The sequence below is a fragment of the Hypanus sabinus genome, chromosome 7 (genome assembly GCF_030144855.1).
Source record: "Hypanus sabinus isolate sHypSab1 chromosome 7, sHypSab1.hap1, whole genome shotgun sequence".
In the NCBI taxonomy this organism is placed as follows: Eukaryota; Metazoa; Chordata; class Chondrichthyes; order Myliobatiformes; family Dasyatidae; genus Hypanus; species Hypanus sabinus.
In genome coordinates, this window is record NC_082712.1 from 126,744,002 (window position 1) to 126,761,014 (window position 17,013).

Consider the following 17,013-nt stretch of genomic DNA (forward strand, 5'->3'; position numbering starts at 1 on the left):
GGTTAACTCTCACTGTCTTGTTCCGCAACTGTCAGTGCAAAGTCTCTGACATTCAGGTTTGTACTTGTGTCTGTGCACAACTACATATATATTAAATGAAAGCATGCATGCAGGAGATGGCTTTAACTGGTGTATTCACATTGGAGCGAGAGAGCGAGCAATGTACATGCATAGACAACAGAGCATGTGCAGACAACAGACCCATAAGTAGTACTGGGGGGGGGGGGGGGGCATTATTGTTCCAAAAGAAATACCGTAAATTCCGGCGTATAAGCTGAGAATTTGGCCTTACATTTTGGTCCTAAAATTAGGGGGTTGGCTTATACAGAGGGTGCCAACTTTGGAAAAACAAATACATGAAAGACAGGTAGTATTTATTGGCTGTTTTTGAGTCAAATTCGTTCCACTGTCAATGTAGGAATTCTTTGAATGGTTTGTTTAAACTCACATCTAGTGCCTGGAGCACGGACCACCGGGGATGACTGCAATGTCCGTATTTTCAGATTTCAATGCTGCTTTTGTCTCACCTGACAAGTGCGCTTTGAACATGTCCCAGACAAGTAGCGACTTTTCCTTCCAGAAACCTTCGCCACACCTCTTTAACCTACTTCAAGCAACCCGCTTCGTCCATCCAACAGCATTCTTGAACATAAACAACAACACCCTGCAGGAATTTTCTGAGCAATCTGTTTTTTGTCTCAACACAAGATCACAACTATTCATAAATCGGGTGCACCAACTTCGCATAGCTTTGAAATTTTTGCTGACCTCACGATGTTTATCATCCCATTTCAACGCTTGAACTCAGATAATTTCTCTGATAACAATGTATCCAGACGATCGCTGGTGATTCACCTTTTCTTCCAGTTCTGGCCACTGGCATGTTTTCTCGTGGTTTGCACATTTTGTCTATGGCATTTCCTTTAGCGTGTCCTCTGCCTTTCTCCACTCTCTCACTTGTTTCTCGTTTACACTAAACTTTTTAGCTGCTGCAGAATTATTCGTTCCTTTAGCAAAATCAACAACCTTCAGCATGAAGCCAGCATCATATCGCATTTGTTTTAATCTTTTGTACATGGTGGGTGCAAACTCAATACTGAGTACACATACTGATCCCGCCACCGTGTTATGTTTTAACGAGATTACGATGGGTGTCAGCTTATATTCTGGGTCAGCTTATACACCAGAATTTATGGTAGATCTATACATTACTGTGTCATTGGCAAATGTATAGAAACCATTTGAGCTGTATCTATGCACACAGTCAAGAATGTAGAGTAGTGAGCTAAGTCTGCATCCTTGTGGTGCACCTGTGTTGATTATTGGCAAATAGGTGATGGTATTACCAATCCGCACTGAATGTGATCTCTCAATGAGAAAGTCAAGGAATCCACTTCTAGAGGCCGAGGTTTATTAGTAGTGAGGGATAATGGTGTTGTACGCCGATCTGTAATTGATAAACAGCAAGCCTTACACGGGAAACACAAAGTACACTGCAGCGGCTGGGGTCAAATCAACATGTACAAACAAGCTGGAGGAACTCAGCAGGTCGGGCAGCATCCGTGGAAAGGAGCATACAACGTTTCAGGGCAAGACCATTTGTCAGGAGCCTTACACAGGTATTGCTGTAGTCCAGGTGGTCCAAGGCCAGGTACAGAGCCAGTAAGATCGCATCTGCTGTAGACCCGTTGTGGTGGAAGGCAAACTGCAGAGGGTCCAAGTCCTTGCTCGGGTAATAGTCATTGAAGCAGCTCACCCTGCTCTTCTGGGCCCTCAGTTGTCTATATTCCATCTCCTAATTTTAAACGTTTTTTAAAGTTATCCTAAAATAACCTCTGCTCAAACAAAAAGACTCCAACTTTGCCCAAGGTATTCTTCAGACCTGTGCATTCTTGCAAGATGTAGCACCTAGGAGCGTCTGTTCTGTTACCATCACATTTCTCTTCTTTTCTTTCAATTGTCAGCCTCTCTATCTACTGTCTAAACTCTTCTGAATTTTCCTCTACCGCCTTTTGCAAATTCCCTTCTGGCACAGGATTTTCCCAGTCCATCTACAGAACAAAGATCACTCTTCTCTGTGACAATTTATATAGATTTCTTCTGCACCTTCTCTGCCTTTAAAAATTTGTATTGTACTGAAAACTGAGTATCAAGCTGTAGCTCTGGCTCCATTAGTATTTGATTAAGGTTTACCATGATTTCCTTGCTCCAGCATGCTTTTATTTATACATTATAACCATTCTCTTAAACTGTATTGGAATTTTCAACAAACTATCCATGTGCCTCTATAAACCTTTTTGTTCTTCGATCTATTTTAGTATTTTGTCCTACCGTTTTTCCCCTCTTCCCTTTCTGCCGATGCTTTCATCTTGACCATGCCTAGATGGATCTTCACGTAGCTCATGTAGTTCATGGTACAACTCTCAATCCTCACAAAAGGCAACACCCATCAAGGGCAAGTTCATCTTGGCATTAGTAAAAATGGGGGAAGTAGAATTTCTGCTGCACATTATAGCCATTTGCATGGCCATGCAGACATGAGACAGTGTGGGGTCTTTGCTGGTTTCTCTTTGGATCATTTCTGCCATAATAGGGAGATCTTCAATCTGTATTAGGGAGAATACGCCAAGAGAAGTGCCCTGTCTTGTAAATTTTTCAGGTATTTCCTTTCCCAAGGACAATCCAGCAGTATTTCCATGGTGAGTCATGCTCTTGAATTTGACCTTGTAATTGTCTTTTCAAAGAAACAGAACCCATCTTTCCATTCATGCTGCTGCTGTTAGTGGTGTAGGATTTTGTGAATAGAACATGCGCGAGTCATTTTATGTGCTTAACAAAAGCCACAGCCCTTTACTTCCATTATGAACAAACCTAAAGCAGTCATTACATCAGCCAAGACAAAGTCCCATGGGTGGCATCGTCCACTGAAACAGAGTGTCACTCTCTGCCATAATCAATGGGCAATGCTGGCAGCATACTCACTTGAGCGTTTGTGTCACATAGGAAGTGTCGTCATGAAAGGTTGTCTGAAATGAACAATAGATGACTCTGGCAGCTGGAATCCTTGGTGTCAAGACCTCTGATGTCCTGATACATTGGCACAGTTGAAACTGCATGGTGGGTGGCATACTTCCTGGCATTCATTCCGAAGCATGTGTGATAAAAATATGGACCTGACACTGCCTGGTTCAGAGCTGTGGATGCATCTGAAGAGAGATTTTATTGAGACAAGGAAAGGAGGAGGAATGATGCACATCTGCCAGGCTGAGTGTAGACTATCAACCATTTTAGCAAGCTCCCTATAGTCCTTCACAGATGTATTTGTGAGGGCTAAGCAAACTTCATCAGGCATTTGTTTCATAAAAGAGGTCTTTAAAAATAAAACAAAGATGGTGAATTGCCAGGAAAGATAGCATTAGATAAATTAGTTCTGAAGGCTGAGCATCACCCAGGTCGGCAAGGAGAGCAGCTGGTTGGCAACTCAGATTCAGTCAGTCCAAAAGTCTGTAATAAGTGAGTTTTAAGAGTCACATATTTATCATGTGCAGGCAGGTTTTCTAGTGCACTCACCACTCTGGCTGCAGTGGAAATTCATAGTGATGCTATGACGCAGTAAATTTGGTATTGTCTGTGGTAATTTCTTGCAGCACAAACTGGGCTTCTGCCTGTGTAGACCACAGAGTAGTGTGCTGTCCTCAAAACTCCAGCAGCTCAGAAGCAACCGCATGGGGTGACATTTCATTGAGTAGCTCTGGAATCGTGCAAAAACATCAGGGTCATCAAGTATGGCGTATGTGAACCCCAGGCACAACAATAACACAATGTGCTCAGCCAGTACATTTTCTGCTTGGGCATTGCAATTTTGTTCATGTTCACTTTCATTCCTGACTGAACTCAATTGCATCTCTGTCCTGTTTCCATTGATACAACTATTTCAACAGCCCGTTTAAATGTAAGGTGTGCTTCAAATAAGAGCTGCTTTTGAATGTTTTCTTCTAAAATTCCACAAACTAAATGATCTCTTTGCATCATTAAGCCCATCACTGACCTGGCAATGCTCATACAATCTCTTCAATTCAACCACATATGCTGCGATGGACTCCTCTTCTTTTTTAATCTGCTTATGAAACTACAACATTGTGCAATCAGCAATGACTTTGGTTCTAAATGTTCCTGCATTGCTTTCATGATATCGGCACAGCTAATTCTGGCTGGTTTAGTTAGAATAGTTAGACTTCTAAGCAAACTGTATGCTTTTCCAACCAATGCACACAGAAAAACTGGCACTCACTTCTTATTGGGTATTTCATTTGCTTCAAAATACTGCTCAATTCACTCAGTGTACAATATTCAGTTATCCCTTATGCAATTGAACACATTTATCTTTCTGATGTTGCCAGTCATTTCTACTTTAAAAAAAAATTACTGGATGATTATTATCCCCCAGTACTCACCAAACCAGTGAATTTGTCCATTTTCTTCCTTTCTTTAACTCAAGTATCTTGTTGCTCTTCAGCTTGTAGGTAGCTGTCTCAGGTTTGTTGAAAACCCTCATCACTACGATTATGTTTTGTGACTCCAAAACATAATACTAATTGACACCAAATCCGTGAAGCTGGGAATGCATCTCTTAGGTTCACTTTTAACAAGACACGCACCTATGATGTGAAGGCGTAATGATGTATGCCATTCACATCATTTTATATATAACCCATAATAAACTATTTAAATAGTAAAGAATGCTTAATCAAACAATATATTTACAACATTACTCAAATATTACTGAAATGTTAAATACACTATTTCCTTAGTATCCTCCTCAGGATTCACATCTTCAATAATTGTTACAGCTGCAAATAATGCTTTATTAACTGAAGTCCAAGCAGGAAGAACAGGGGACCCTGTCCTAGCTATTGGAAAACACCATTGTTTATGTCTCTCAATGTTTCTGACAACTTATCAATTGCTTTTTGAAAGTCCATATTTACTACGTCAGGACAAGCTGGAACTTCATCAGAATTGTTAAGTAGGAAGACAGAGCTCAACTATAGCAGAATCAAAATCAAAGTCAGGTTTAATATCACTGGCATACATCATGAAATTTATTAACTTATTGGTAACAATACAATGCAATACATGATAAATATAGAAAATAAATAAATAAATAATAGTAAGGGTATGTATATTAAATAGTTAAATTAAAAATAGCGTTACAAAACCAGAAATAATTTTTAAAAAGTGAGGTAGTGTCCATGGGTTCATTGTTCATTTAGAAATCTGATGGCAGAGGGAAAGCAGCTGTTCCTGAATCACTGACAGTCTGCCTTCAGGCTTCTGTATCTCCTTCCTGATGGTAAAAATGAGAAGAGAGGATGTCCTGGGTAATGGGGGTCCTTTATAATCAACGCTGCTTTTTTGTTGCATCGTTGCTCCATGATGCAGCTGTCTAATTTTATGGCTTTCTGTAGCTTCTTTTAATCCTGTACAGTTGCCCCCTCACCCCCACTCAACCCATACCAGAGGTTGATGCAGTCTGTTGGAATGCGCTTCCCTGTGATCCCTGTATGCAAACTGGTTTATGTTCCCTGGTCTTACTCTTTTTGAAGTGCACAATCAGCTCTTTGGTCTTATGTTGAGTGCAAAGTTGTTGCTGTGACAACACTCGATTAGTTGGTATATCATACTCCTGTACACCCACTCGTCTCCATCTCAGATTTTGCCAACAATAGTTGTATCATCAGCAAATTTATAGATGGCATTTGAACTATGCCTAACCACACAGACATGGGAATGTTCCCACAAGAGGTCACAGTGTTTAAGGATCCTGAGGTTGTTATGTGTGAGGCCACTTAAGGAGCAATTTACTCTGCATTTACCCTAATCAAAGACTGGAACATCCAAGAGTAAAAAGCTCCTAATACTGGCAATGAATTTCAAGCCTGGTAAACACATGCAAACAAAAAAATTACTATCTTGTGTAAAAGCAAACTGGTGGCAGAACATTCCAAGAATGTCAAAGTGTGGTAGACTACGTGGAAGGTGCTGATATCTTGGAGATTGTTTTTCTCAGTTCAGCCCCCATAGCCCTTTATTAGCTGCATTCTTGAAATACAGAGATCTATTGATATCAGGTGGAAGCCTAATGACCTTGGAGTTAATGATCAGGAGGACTGAAACTGGGAAGGTGGCCCCTAATGTTTATCCTGCAGTGCTGACAGATTTATTACAGATTATGCATCCATGGGTACAACTTGCTGAAACATGATAGCAGTTTATCTGTGTGCTTGTGGGCCTGGCTTTAAAAATGAATTAAGAAAATGTAGAGAGGTCCTGAAGAAAAAGGATTCCAGATCACCACAAATTCTGAGCATATTTTGTGAACTAAATTGGGTTATATTGTGTTTTATTTTAAATTTAATCCTCTCGCTTCAGGTTGTTTATTTTTTTTTAAAAAACATCCATTCTCCTTCTGATCATGACAGAGATTATCAAAGTATCAGTTAACCACCAACAATTCACTGAAGTGCCTAATCTTTAGGTCAGTCAAGGGATCTATTCAAATACAATGGCAGCCCCAGCTGAACTCAAGCATGCTATCAAGAATCCTTTACCAGCCAAGCTTCCTAAGTAGTTGTGATTGGATAATGATCAGGAACGTGACCCCTGGTTGGCCTTTCCGATCTTCCACATTCACTTTGATACACTCAAACATATCAAAGGTAGCCTACAAGACCAGTTCCAGCACCTTTCTATGGGAAGAGGATTGCATTTTATCCTTACATCTGCATGGCTTGGTGTTACACAACATGTTTTGTTGTACTTACCCTGCATTTGGATCCTTTCTCAGCACTACAACCCTTCAGGCAAATTTGCAAAGGCTGCCAGTGATTCTTTTGTACATGGTTGATGTAACATTGGCACGCCAGCTGTGTAGCTCAGTCATCAATCATTCTCACAGAACGTCATCAGCTCCAACTTATCGCTTGATGGAAGCCTTGCTGAGTGGAAGCAAATCCAACATAGAAATTACCACCACAGCCTTGGCATCAGTGGCTCTCCCTCATACATTTTAAAATGAAGTGCTGTCAGTAGAGATGAGGAGAAAATGCTAGGGTTCCAAACCATTCAGCAACAATCTGTATCTCTCTTCACAACAGCTCACATTCAGAAGGAATTGGATAGCAAAGATTGACCAACAAGGAGATTAAGCACACCATGTAAGATAAATATCTGTATTTTAAACATGTTGATACTTCTTGTGCAACAATTAATTACAGCAGCAGACATTGCATTTTCTCTCTTCTTAACAATTGTTGCAGAAAACATGGCAAAGTTATGAAGTAATACACACAAAATGCTGGAGGAGCTCAGCAGGCCAGGCAGAATCTATGGAAAAGAGTAAATAGTCAACAATTCGGGATGAGACCCTTCCTCAGGATTGGGGAAAAAAGATAGGAAGTTGGAATACTTCCGGTAATGACCCCCCCCCCCTTCTCCTTCACCATTCCCCATTCCCAATTCCCTCTCTCAGCTTACCTCCTTGCCTACCCATCAACTCCCTCTGGTGTTCCTCGCCCTTTCCTTTCTTTCATGTCCTTCTGTCCATTCCGATCAGATCCCACCTTCTCCAGCCATTTATCTCTTTCACCAATTGACTTCCCAGTCTTTACTTCACCCTTCCTCCCTTCCAGTTTCACTCATCACCTTGTGTTTCTTCCTCAACCTCCCTCCACCTTCTATATTTGACTCCTCATCTTTTTCTCCAGTCCCGAGGTAGAGTCTTGGCCCAGAATGTCGACTGTTCACTCTTTTCCACAGATGTCACCTGGTCTGCTGAATCCTTTCAGTATCTTCTTTGTATATTACTTTGATTTCCAGCATCTGCAGATTTTCTCTTCTCTGCAATGTTATAAATACTGTTGATGTACAAGTCAATTAGCCTAGATTAATGTCAGAGCCCTGTCCACTAAGCTACCTGATTTCAGTTGTTGGAGTAGAGTAAACAACACAAAAGATTGTCTTCCCTACCGATTTAGAATTGAAGCAATTGAGGATCTACTTTGAAGTTGCCATTAGTACACAGAATCTCAAAATGAGCAAATATCAAAGCAATGTTTTAAAAAATGTTATTAACTAAACTAGACATGAGCTTACTTGAAAGGAAATGCTACACTAAGAGACAAATGAGAAAACTACCTCCTGTAGCTAATAAACTGGCCACCAAGTATATGTTCATGGTCTTCTGCTGCTGTAGCCCATTAACTTCAAGGTTCGACATGTTGTACGTTCAGAGATGTTCTTCTCCACATCACTGTTGTAATGCAGGGTTACTTGAGTTGCTGTCACCTTCCTGCCACTTTGAAGTAACTATCCATTCTCTGACCTCCCTCATTAACCAGGCATTTTCACTCACATAATTGTTGTTCACTGGATGAGTTTTTGTTTATCGCAGATTTCTCTGGAGACTGTTGAGCATGAAAATCACAGAGTTCAGCAGATTTTTAAGAATCTCCCACTGCCCTGTCTGGCACCACAAAATATTACATGGTCAAACCCACTGAGATCACATTTCTGATGTTTGGTCTGAACAACACCTGAACCTCTTGATTTTGTCTGCATTCTTTAATGCTTTGAGTTACTGCCACGTGATTGGCTGATTGGATAGAGAGCAGGTGTACCTAATAAACCAGTCACTGAGTGTATTTCCATTTTACCTAAAGGGAAATTAGTTTATTTCAATTAATTACAGTGCTGTGGAAATATTATCCTTTGGAAAAGAACAGAAAATATGTTGATAAAGATAATAGTGAGAAATAAGTGTATGATAAAAGAATCTAAAAGAGTTATAGGTATTAATATTGGTGGAGAATCAATTAGAACAATTACAGAATTTAACTTGGTAAACAGAAAAAAAGGGAATTCAGATTTGATATAAGGTAGATTCCGGTTAGCTGGGCTGCCAGTTAATCGGAGGATCTGTTTATTTGGGGCAAGTCTGAAAGGTCAAAAACTAATTGAGAAAATAGTTGGGATTCCCTTCATTTATTTGGGACACTATGACAGTTAATTGGGAAGGAGACCATTGCCAAACAGTTTCTCGGTCGTGTACACTTCTTTGGCTGTTAGACACTATACTGACCTTAGAGCAAGTAGCGTCAGTTTCAGGTGTTTTGTGTTCAAAAAGCAGTGTTTTTTGTCACTGATAGTTAATGAGAAATAAGCGGTAAGACAATTCAGAACTGTTTTTCTCACTGTGGTTTCAAGCAATCAGGCTTAGAGTTCTCAAAAACAACCATGAGTGAAATAAGATCAAAAGATATAGGAGCAGAACTAGGCCATTCAGCCCATCAAGTCTGCTCTGCCATTCAATCACGGGCTGATCCAATTCTTTCAGTCATCCCCACTCCCCTGCCTTCCCCCCATACCCTTTGATGCCCTGGCTAATCAAGACCTTATCTATCTTTGCCTTAAATATACCCAATGACTTGCCTTCCACAGCCACTCGTGGCAACAAATTCCACAGATTTACCACCCTCTGACAAAAGTAATTTCTTCGCATCTCTGTTCTAAATGACCCACTTGGTGGCACAATAGTATCAGTGCCAGACTCCGGAGCAAAGGTTCCCAAGTTCGGATCCAAGTTTGGTTGAGCATCGAGCTGGCAGCTCAACCTCATAAAGACACGAATAGCTTGCTACAGAAACACCGTCATGACGGTGCCCCAATAACTCCACTACCGAGTTAAGTGCTATTCTTCTTCTTTCTTCTTCTGTTCTAAATGGACATTCTTCAATCCTGAAGTATTGCTCTCTTATTCTAGATTCCTCTACCATGGGAAATAACTTTGCCGTATCTAATCTGTTCAGGCCTTTAAACATTCAGAATGTTTCTATGAGATCCCCCCCCCCCCCTCATTCTCCTAAATTCCAGGGAAAACAGCCCAAGAGCTGCCAGACATTCCTTATACGGTAACCCTTTCATTTTTGGAATCATTCTCATGAACCATCTCTGAGTCCTCTCAATGTCAATATATCCTTTCTAAAATAAGGAGCACAAAACTGCACACAATACTCCAAGTCTGGTCTCACAAGTGCCTTATAGAGCCTCAACATCACATCTCTGCTATTACATTCTATACCTCTAGAAATGAATGCCAACATTGCATTCAACTTCTTCACCACCGACTCAACCTGAAAGTTAAACTTTAGGGGATCCTGTACAAGAACTCCCAAATCGCTTTGCACCTCTGCATTTTGAATTCTCTCCCCATCTAAATAATAGTCTGCCTGTTTATTTCTTCCACCAAAGTGCATGACCATACACTTTCCAACATTGCATTTCATTTGCCAATTCTTTGCCCATTCCCCTAAACTATCTAAGTCTCTCTGCAGGTTCTCTGTTTCCTCAACGCTACCCAGTCCTCCATTTATCTTTGCATCATTCTCCATCATAATTTTCACTGCACATACTTCACTTCTCTGACACTCTTTAATGTCCAGTATATTGCAGATGTCTTCCACTATGAAGACTGAAGCAAAATATACATTCAGTCCCTCTGCCACCTCTGTGTCTCTCATTACAATATCTCCAGCATCATTTTCTATTGGTCCTATATCTACCCTCAATTCCCTTTTACCTTTACATACTTAAAAAAGCTTTTAATATCTTCTTTGATATTAGTCACCAACTTCCTTTCATAATTCATCTTTTCCTTCCTCATGACCTTCTTAGTTTCCTTCTGTAAGTTTTTAAAAGCTTCCCATTCCTTCACCTTCCCACTAGCTTAGACTTCCTTGTACGCCCTCTCTTTTGCTTTTACTTTGGATCTGACTTCACTTGTTAGCTATGGTAGCATCCTTCTTCCATTCGAAAATTTCTTCTTATATGGAATATATCTGACTTGCACTTCCCTTATTTTTTGCAGAAACTCCAGCCATTGCTGCTCTGCTGTCTTTCCTGTTAGTGTCCCTTTCCAATCAACTTGGTAGCCGGTTCCCCTCTCATGCCATTGTAATTTCCTTTTCTCCAACAAAATACTGACACATTGGACATTGGAAATTAAATGATTTTACTACTTCAAGTTAGGAATTACGAAGAATATGAAGGTATCAACAATTGTCTTGAATGTTACAATGACAATGAAGATTTGGAAGATGCAATTGTCAAAAACTTTGTACGGAGGAACCCCATTATCTTTATTAAGTGTCTGGTGATTTTTGATCACTTACAGTCAATCAAAAGAACATGGCAGCATACACTGGATGAATTCCTCCATTGATAACTATTAGGAGCTAATACAGTTTTATCATACTGCAATAGTATAGGTTATATTTAATTTAAATACATAATTTGTTACACAGTTAAATGATAGTTTGCCTCTTTTATATCTTTTCTTTATTTCCATGAAATTTCAGCTAATTTGGGCAGCTGCTTAATTGGACTAATATTTACTCGTCCTGGTGTGTCCCAATTAACCGGAATACACTGTGTTGAAATTTTAGCAAAGACTCAGAGAATATTCCAGACAAATCTACTGGAGCCCTTTCAGAATGCAAGACCAAGAGAAACATAAGCAGAAGTGGGGTTCCATGGTACTATAGTGATTTGCACAACTCTATTTCTGTTTGGGTTGGAGTTCAAAGTTCAGAGTTCAGTTTGGATGCCATTGGTAAGGAGTTCACACATCCTTCCCATGAAGGTGTGGATTTCTTCTGGGTGCTCTGGTTTCCTAACACATTGCACAGGTGTATTGGTTAGTCATTATTACTATAATTATTAAGCCCATCACTGAACTCTTTATGTTCAAACAATCCCTTCAACTCAGCCACATAAGCTGTAATGGACTCCCCTTCCTTTTGATTCCACTGATATAACCTAAAGCACTCTGCAATCAATAATGACTTTGGCTCTAAATGTTCCTGCATTACTTTCATAATATCAGCAAAGCTCACTTTGGTGGGTTTAATTGGAGTAGTTAAACTTCTAAGCAAGCTGTTTGCCTTTAAACCTAAGGCACTCAGCAAAACTCACACATGCTTCTCATTGGCTATTTCTGTTGCTTCAAAATACCGCTTAATTTGCTTAGTATACACAAGTCAGTTATCCATTTTACAATCAAATGCATCTATCTTTCCAACGTAGGCAGCTATTTTTGTTCCTTTTTTCTAGTTGTGATTATTATCACAAACTCAGTTTTTATGAATCCATAAATTCATCAATTTCCTGCCTTTTTTTACTCAACAGTCTTTTCTCTCCCTTTCGCATCTGATCTTTTCTCATTGTGCTTTTTTTTAATCTCTGTTATCTCACTGCACTTCAACAGGTAGGCAGTCATCCCAGGTTCTTTTAAAACTTCCCCATCACGATAGTTATGTTTTGTAATTCCAAAAAACAGAAAAACTAATTGAAAGCAAAAACATGGAATCAAGAGATAATTTCTGAATGCTCATTGTTCCTTTAATTAGACTTATTAATATGATTTAGAGCTGTAATGACATTCAATTTACATACTTTTACATATGACACCTCTTTTTACTGGGCATCTTTAGAAACAGCTCGTTAGCCCCTTGCTAACAGTGACTGGACTCTGTGGCAAGAAGCCTACCTTTCTCTGGCTTCATATGTCCAGAGTGTATGTAACTTTGATCCCACCAAATCTGTGAGATTGGGATGTCTCATCCACCAAAACCCCACTATGTGTGAATGCTGTGTGACATACTTCTCCTGGAATCGGCTGTCAGCATGAAATAACATATCGCGCTCTGCACTCAATTATAAAGAAGTGTATTTATGAACATTAACTTAACCAAAGTGTTAATAAAGAAAAAAAGGGGCCCATTATAATTGAACAGTTAAATGTGCACAGGTTGGAGTTGAAATCTTCAAAAGCTCATATTCACCAATCCTTGATAGACATCTGCATCTTGGCTCCATCGAATCGCATTTACCCACCGGATCAATTCCTACGGCTGGTTCTTTCCAGTGTCTTCGCTCTTCATCTCCCGCCAAGCAAAAACCAGGACCAACCTTAGTCTCCATCACAAAACCTCCCCCCCCCCAACCCCCCATGTACTCTAGAACCTTCTCCCAGTTGCATCATCCTACTTGGATGACACACATTCCTAAGCCTCCCTTACCTTCAACCAGGCAGAAAGCAGAACAGACTGCTCTTACAGAGTGGCTAAAATGAAATACCTACAGCACAGCAGTAAAAATGTAAACCAGGGTGTTACACATATACCCCATGGTGCGTTATATAGACAAGAACAAGTGCTTAATCAAACAATTACTCAAATATTACTGAAATATTAAATACACAACAGATCTCCTCACATTAATTAATATACTCAGTCTTTGCCTTGAACATACCCAGTGATTCAGCTGCCACAGTACGTTTGAGTAAAGAATTCCAAGGGTTCACTATCCACTGGGTGAATAAAAATGTTACCATCAAATGGCTCACCTATTAGTTTGAGACTGCAGTCTCTAGTCTACGGAACCTCAGCATGTTTGCATCCAGTCTGCTAACCCTGCAAGAATTTGATACATTTCAAACAGATCGTCTATCATTCTTCTAAACTTTCAACACTATGGTTCAATCTGCTTAATCTTTCCTCATAAGGTGTTCCTAACACCATCAATGACAAACCCCTTCCCCTACCACCATTCCAAAAATCAATCTGATAAACTTTTTTTGCACTCCCTCCTTCTCAAGTATATTCTACCTTAGATAGGAAGATAATGCTCACAATATTCTAGGTGTTATATCACTTGGACCCTAAACAGGGGTACCCAAACTTTTTTTTGCTATGGATCCCTACCATAAACTGAGGGTTCTGTGGACCCCAGGCTGGAAACACCTGCTATAGAACATCAGTACTGTTCCTATACTCAATTTCTTTTGCAATAAAGGCCAGCATACTTCCTACTTGTGTGCCGGACCTGGGTGTTAGCTTTCAAAAATTCACTTACATGGCACTTAAGTCCCATTTAGTTTGATCTAATACAAATCTAATTTCTCACTAACCAAAGATGGACCACTCTTCCAGTGGGATTGTTGAGATTTAAATAAGAAATATATAATTTGTCGACTATGTATTAATTCTTTAAATGTTAGCCACCAAATGTTTACAGTAATTTCTTTTCATGGAAATAATTTGGAAAATGTGTAGCTCGGGTAATTGATGGTTGGGTTGAGTTGTTTTCTGATCTTGGCAATTTACTTGTAAACATGTTGTCACCATACGAGGAGATATCATCAGTGTGCTGTTGACTGTGGTGTGTCCTCTGAATGCTTGGCCTTTATGTACTTTTCAATCTGCTGGTTCGACACTATTTCAGAAAATCAGTTGTGATGCGGGGAGGAAGTCCTGGCTCTGATCAGCTGTGTGGTGAACTTCATCTGGTGTGATCTTGAATTTGGCCTGCATCAGCTCTAAAGTAGGATAACATCAGAACTGAGTTTCCAAAATGATGTTAAATCAGCTGAGTGAAAAGTATATAAAAGCCAAGAATTTGTAGGACACACCACAATCAACAGTGTACTGGCAATGTCTCCTTGTATGGTGACAAAACGTTTGCAAGTAAATTGGCAGATCAAAGAACAACTCCATCCAACCATTCCTTTTCATATAATTTCCCAGTGAATCAAATTTAACTTAAACCACATACTTCTGTGTGGGAAAACAGAAGGAGGAAGATACATCTAGATGTTGAAAACTAGAGAAAGATGAAGGCTGCAGAAAAGGAGGAAGCCTGATGCACCATCAATAACTCACACTGAGACGTAGGCGAGATATCGGCTTTTATTGACTGGAAGAAGGAACCAGGAGTGAGTGTCTATCATACAAGGTCCTGGAGACTGAGGCCGATCTTCAGGCCGCAGGTCTCCTTTATACAGGGGCCTGTGGGAGGAGCCACAGGAGCAGTCAGCAGGGGCGTGTCCCGACAGGCACATAGTTCACCACAAAGCCATGGAGGGATTGTCTACTGAGTCTCTGTGGGTGGAAGTTAGGTACAGCAAGGAGTCAATAATTCTACTGTGTGTTTTTTTATAGACCACACAATAGTAACAGGGATATCGAGCAGCAGATAGGGAGACAGATTCTGGAAAGGTGCAATAATAACAGGGTTGTCATGGTGGGAGATTTTAGTTTCCCCAATATTGATTGGCATCTCCCTAGCAAAAGGGAATTAGATGGGGTGGAGTTTGTTAGGTGTGTTCAGGAAGGTTTCCTGACATAATATGTAGATAAGCCTACAGGAGGAGAGGCTGTACTTGATCTGGTATTGGAAAATGTACCTGGTCAGGTGTCAGATCTCTTGGTGGGAGAGCATTTTGGATATAGTAATCACAATTCTATCTCCTTTACCATAGCATCGGAGAGGGATAGGAACAGACAAGTTAGGAAAGCATTTAATTGGAGTTAGGGGAAATATGAGACTGTCAGGCAGGAACTTAGAAGCATAAATTGGGAACAGATGTTCTCAGAGAAAAGTATGGCAGAAATGTGGCAGATGTTCAGGGGATATTTGTGTGGAGTTCTGCATTGGTACATTGCATTGAGACAGGGAAAGGATGGTAGGGTACAGGAACCATGGTGCACAAAGGCTGTTGAAAATCTAGTCAAGATGAAAAGAAGAGCTTGCAAAAGGGTCAAAAAGTGAGGTAATGATAGAGTCTCAAAAATTATAAGGCTAGCAGGAAGGAGCTTAAGAATGAAATTAGGAGGGCCAGAATGGGCCATGAGAAGGCCTTGGTGAGCAGGATTAAGTAAAACCCCAAGGCATTCTACAAGTATGTGAAGAGCAAGAGGACTAGACTGAACTCCTGCCTCAGCAAGGACCTGGACCCACTGCAATTTGCCTGTTGCCACAATAGGTCAATGGTAGGTGCAATTTCAATGGCTCTCCACACGGTTTTAGACCACCTGGACAACACAAACACCTATGTCAGGATGCTGTTCATCCACTATAGCTCAGCACTTAATACCATCATTCCCACAATCCTGATTGGGAAGTTGCAGAACATGGGCCTCTGTGCCTCCCTCTGCAATTGGATCCTCAACTTCCTAACCGGAAAACCACAGTCTGTGTGGGTTGGTGATAACATGTTCTCCTCCTGACGATCAACATTGGCGCACCTCAGGAGTGTGTGCTTAGCCCACTGCTCTACTTTCTACTTACACATGACTGTGTGGCTAGGCATAGCTCAAATACCATCTATATGTTTGGTGATGATACAACCATTGTTGGTAGAATCTCAGGTGGTGATGAGAGAGTGTACAGGAGTGAGGTATGCCAACTAGTGGAATGGTGCCGCAGCAACAACCTGGCACTCAAAGTCAGTAAGACGAAAGAGCTGATTCAGAAAGGGAAAGATGAAGGAACACATACCAATCCTCATAGAGGGATCAGGAGTGGAGAGAGTGAGCAGCTTTAAGTTCCTCGGTGTCAAGATCTCTGAGGATCTAACCTGGTCCCAACATATCGATGCATTTATAAAGAAGGCAGGACAGCAGCTATACTTTATTAGGAGTTTCAAGAGATTTGGCATGTCAATAAATACACTCAAAAACTTCTACAGTTGTACTGTGGAGAGCATTCTGACAGGCTGCATCACTGACTAGTATGGAGGGGCTACTGCACAGGACTGAAAGACGTTGCAGAATGTTTTAAATCTAGTCAGCTCCATCTTGGGTACTAGCCTACAAAGTACCCAGGACATCTTTAGGGTGTCTCAGAAAAGAAGCATCCATTATTAAAGACCTCCAGCACCCAGGGCATGCCCTTTTCTCACTGTTACCATCAGGTAGGAGATACAGAAGCCTGAAGGCACATACTCAGTGATTCAGGAACAGCTTCCTCCCTTCTGCCATCCGATTCCTAAAGGGACATTGAAGCTTTGGACACTACCTCACTTTTTTTAAAGTATACAGTATTTCTGTTTTTGCACATTTAAAAAAATCTATTCAATATACATAATTGATTTACTTGTTTATTTATTATATTTTG

At 40.4% G+C, this 17,013-nt stretch overlaps 1 protein-coding gene across 1 annotated transcript in view; it reads right to left on the reverse strand.

Annotated features, from left to right (window-relative positions):
• Nucleotides 1–17,013, reverse strand: part of LOC132397542 (kielin/chordin-like protein) — a gene marked incomplete at its 5' end in the record, with an annotated part of 349,645 nt that overhangs the window by 291,479 nt on the left and 41,153 nt on the right. The gene's annotated exons all lie outside the window — the stretch shown is intronic.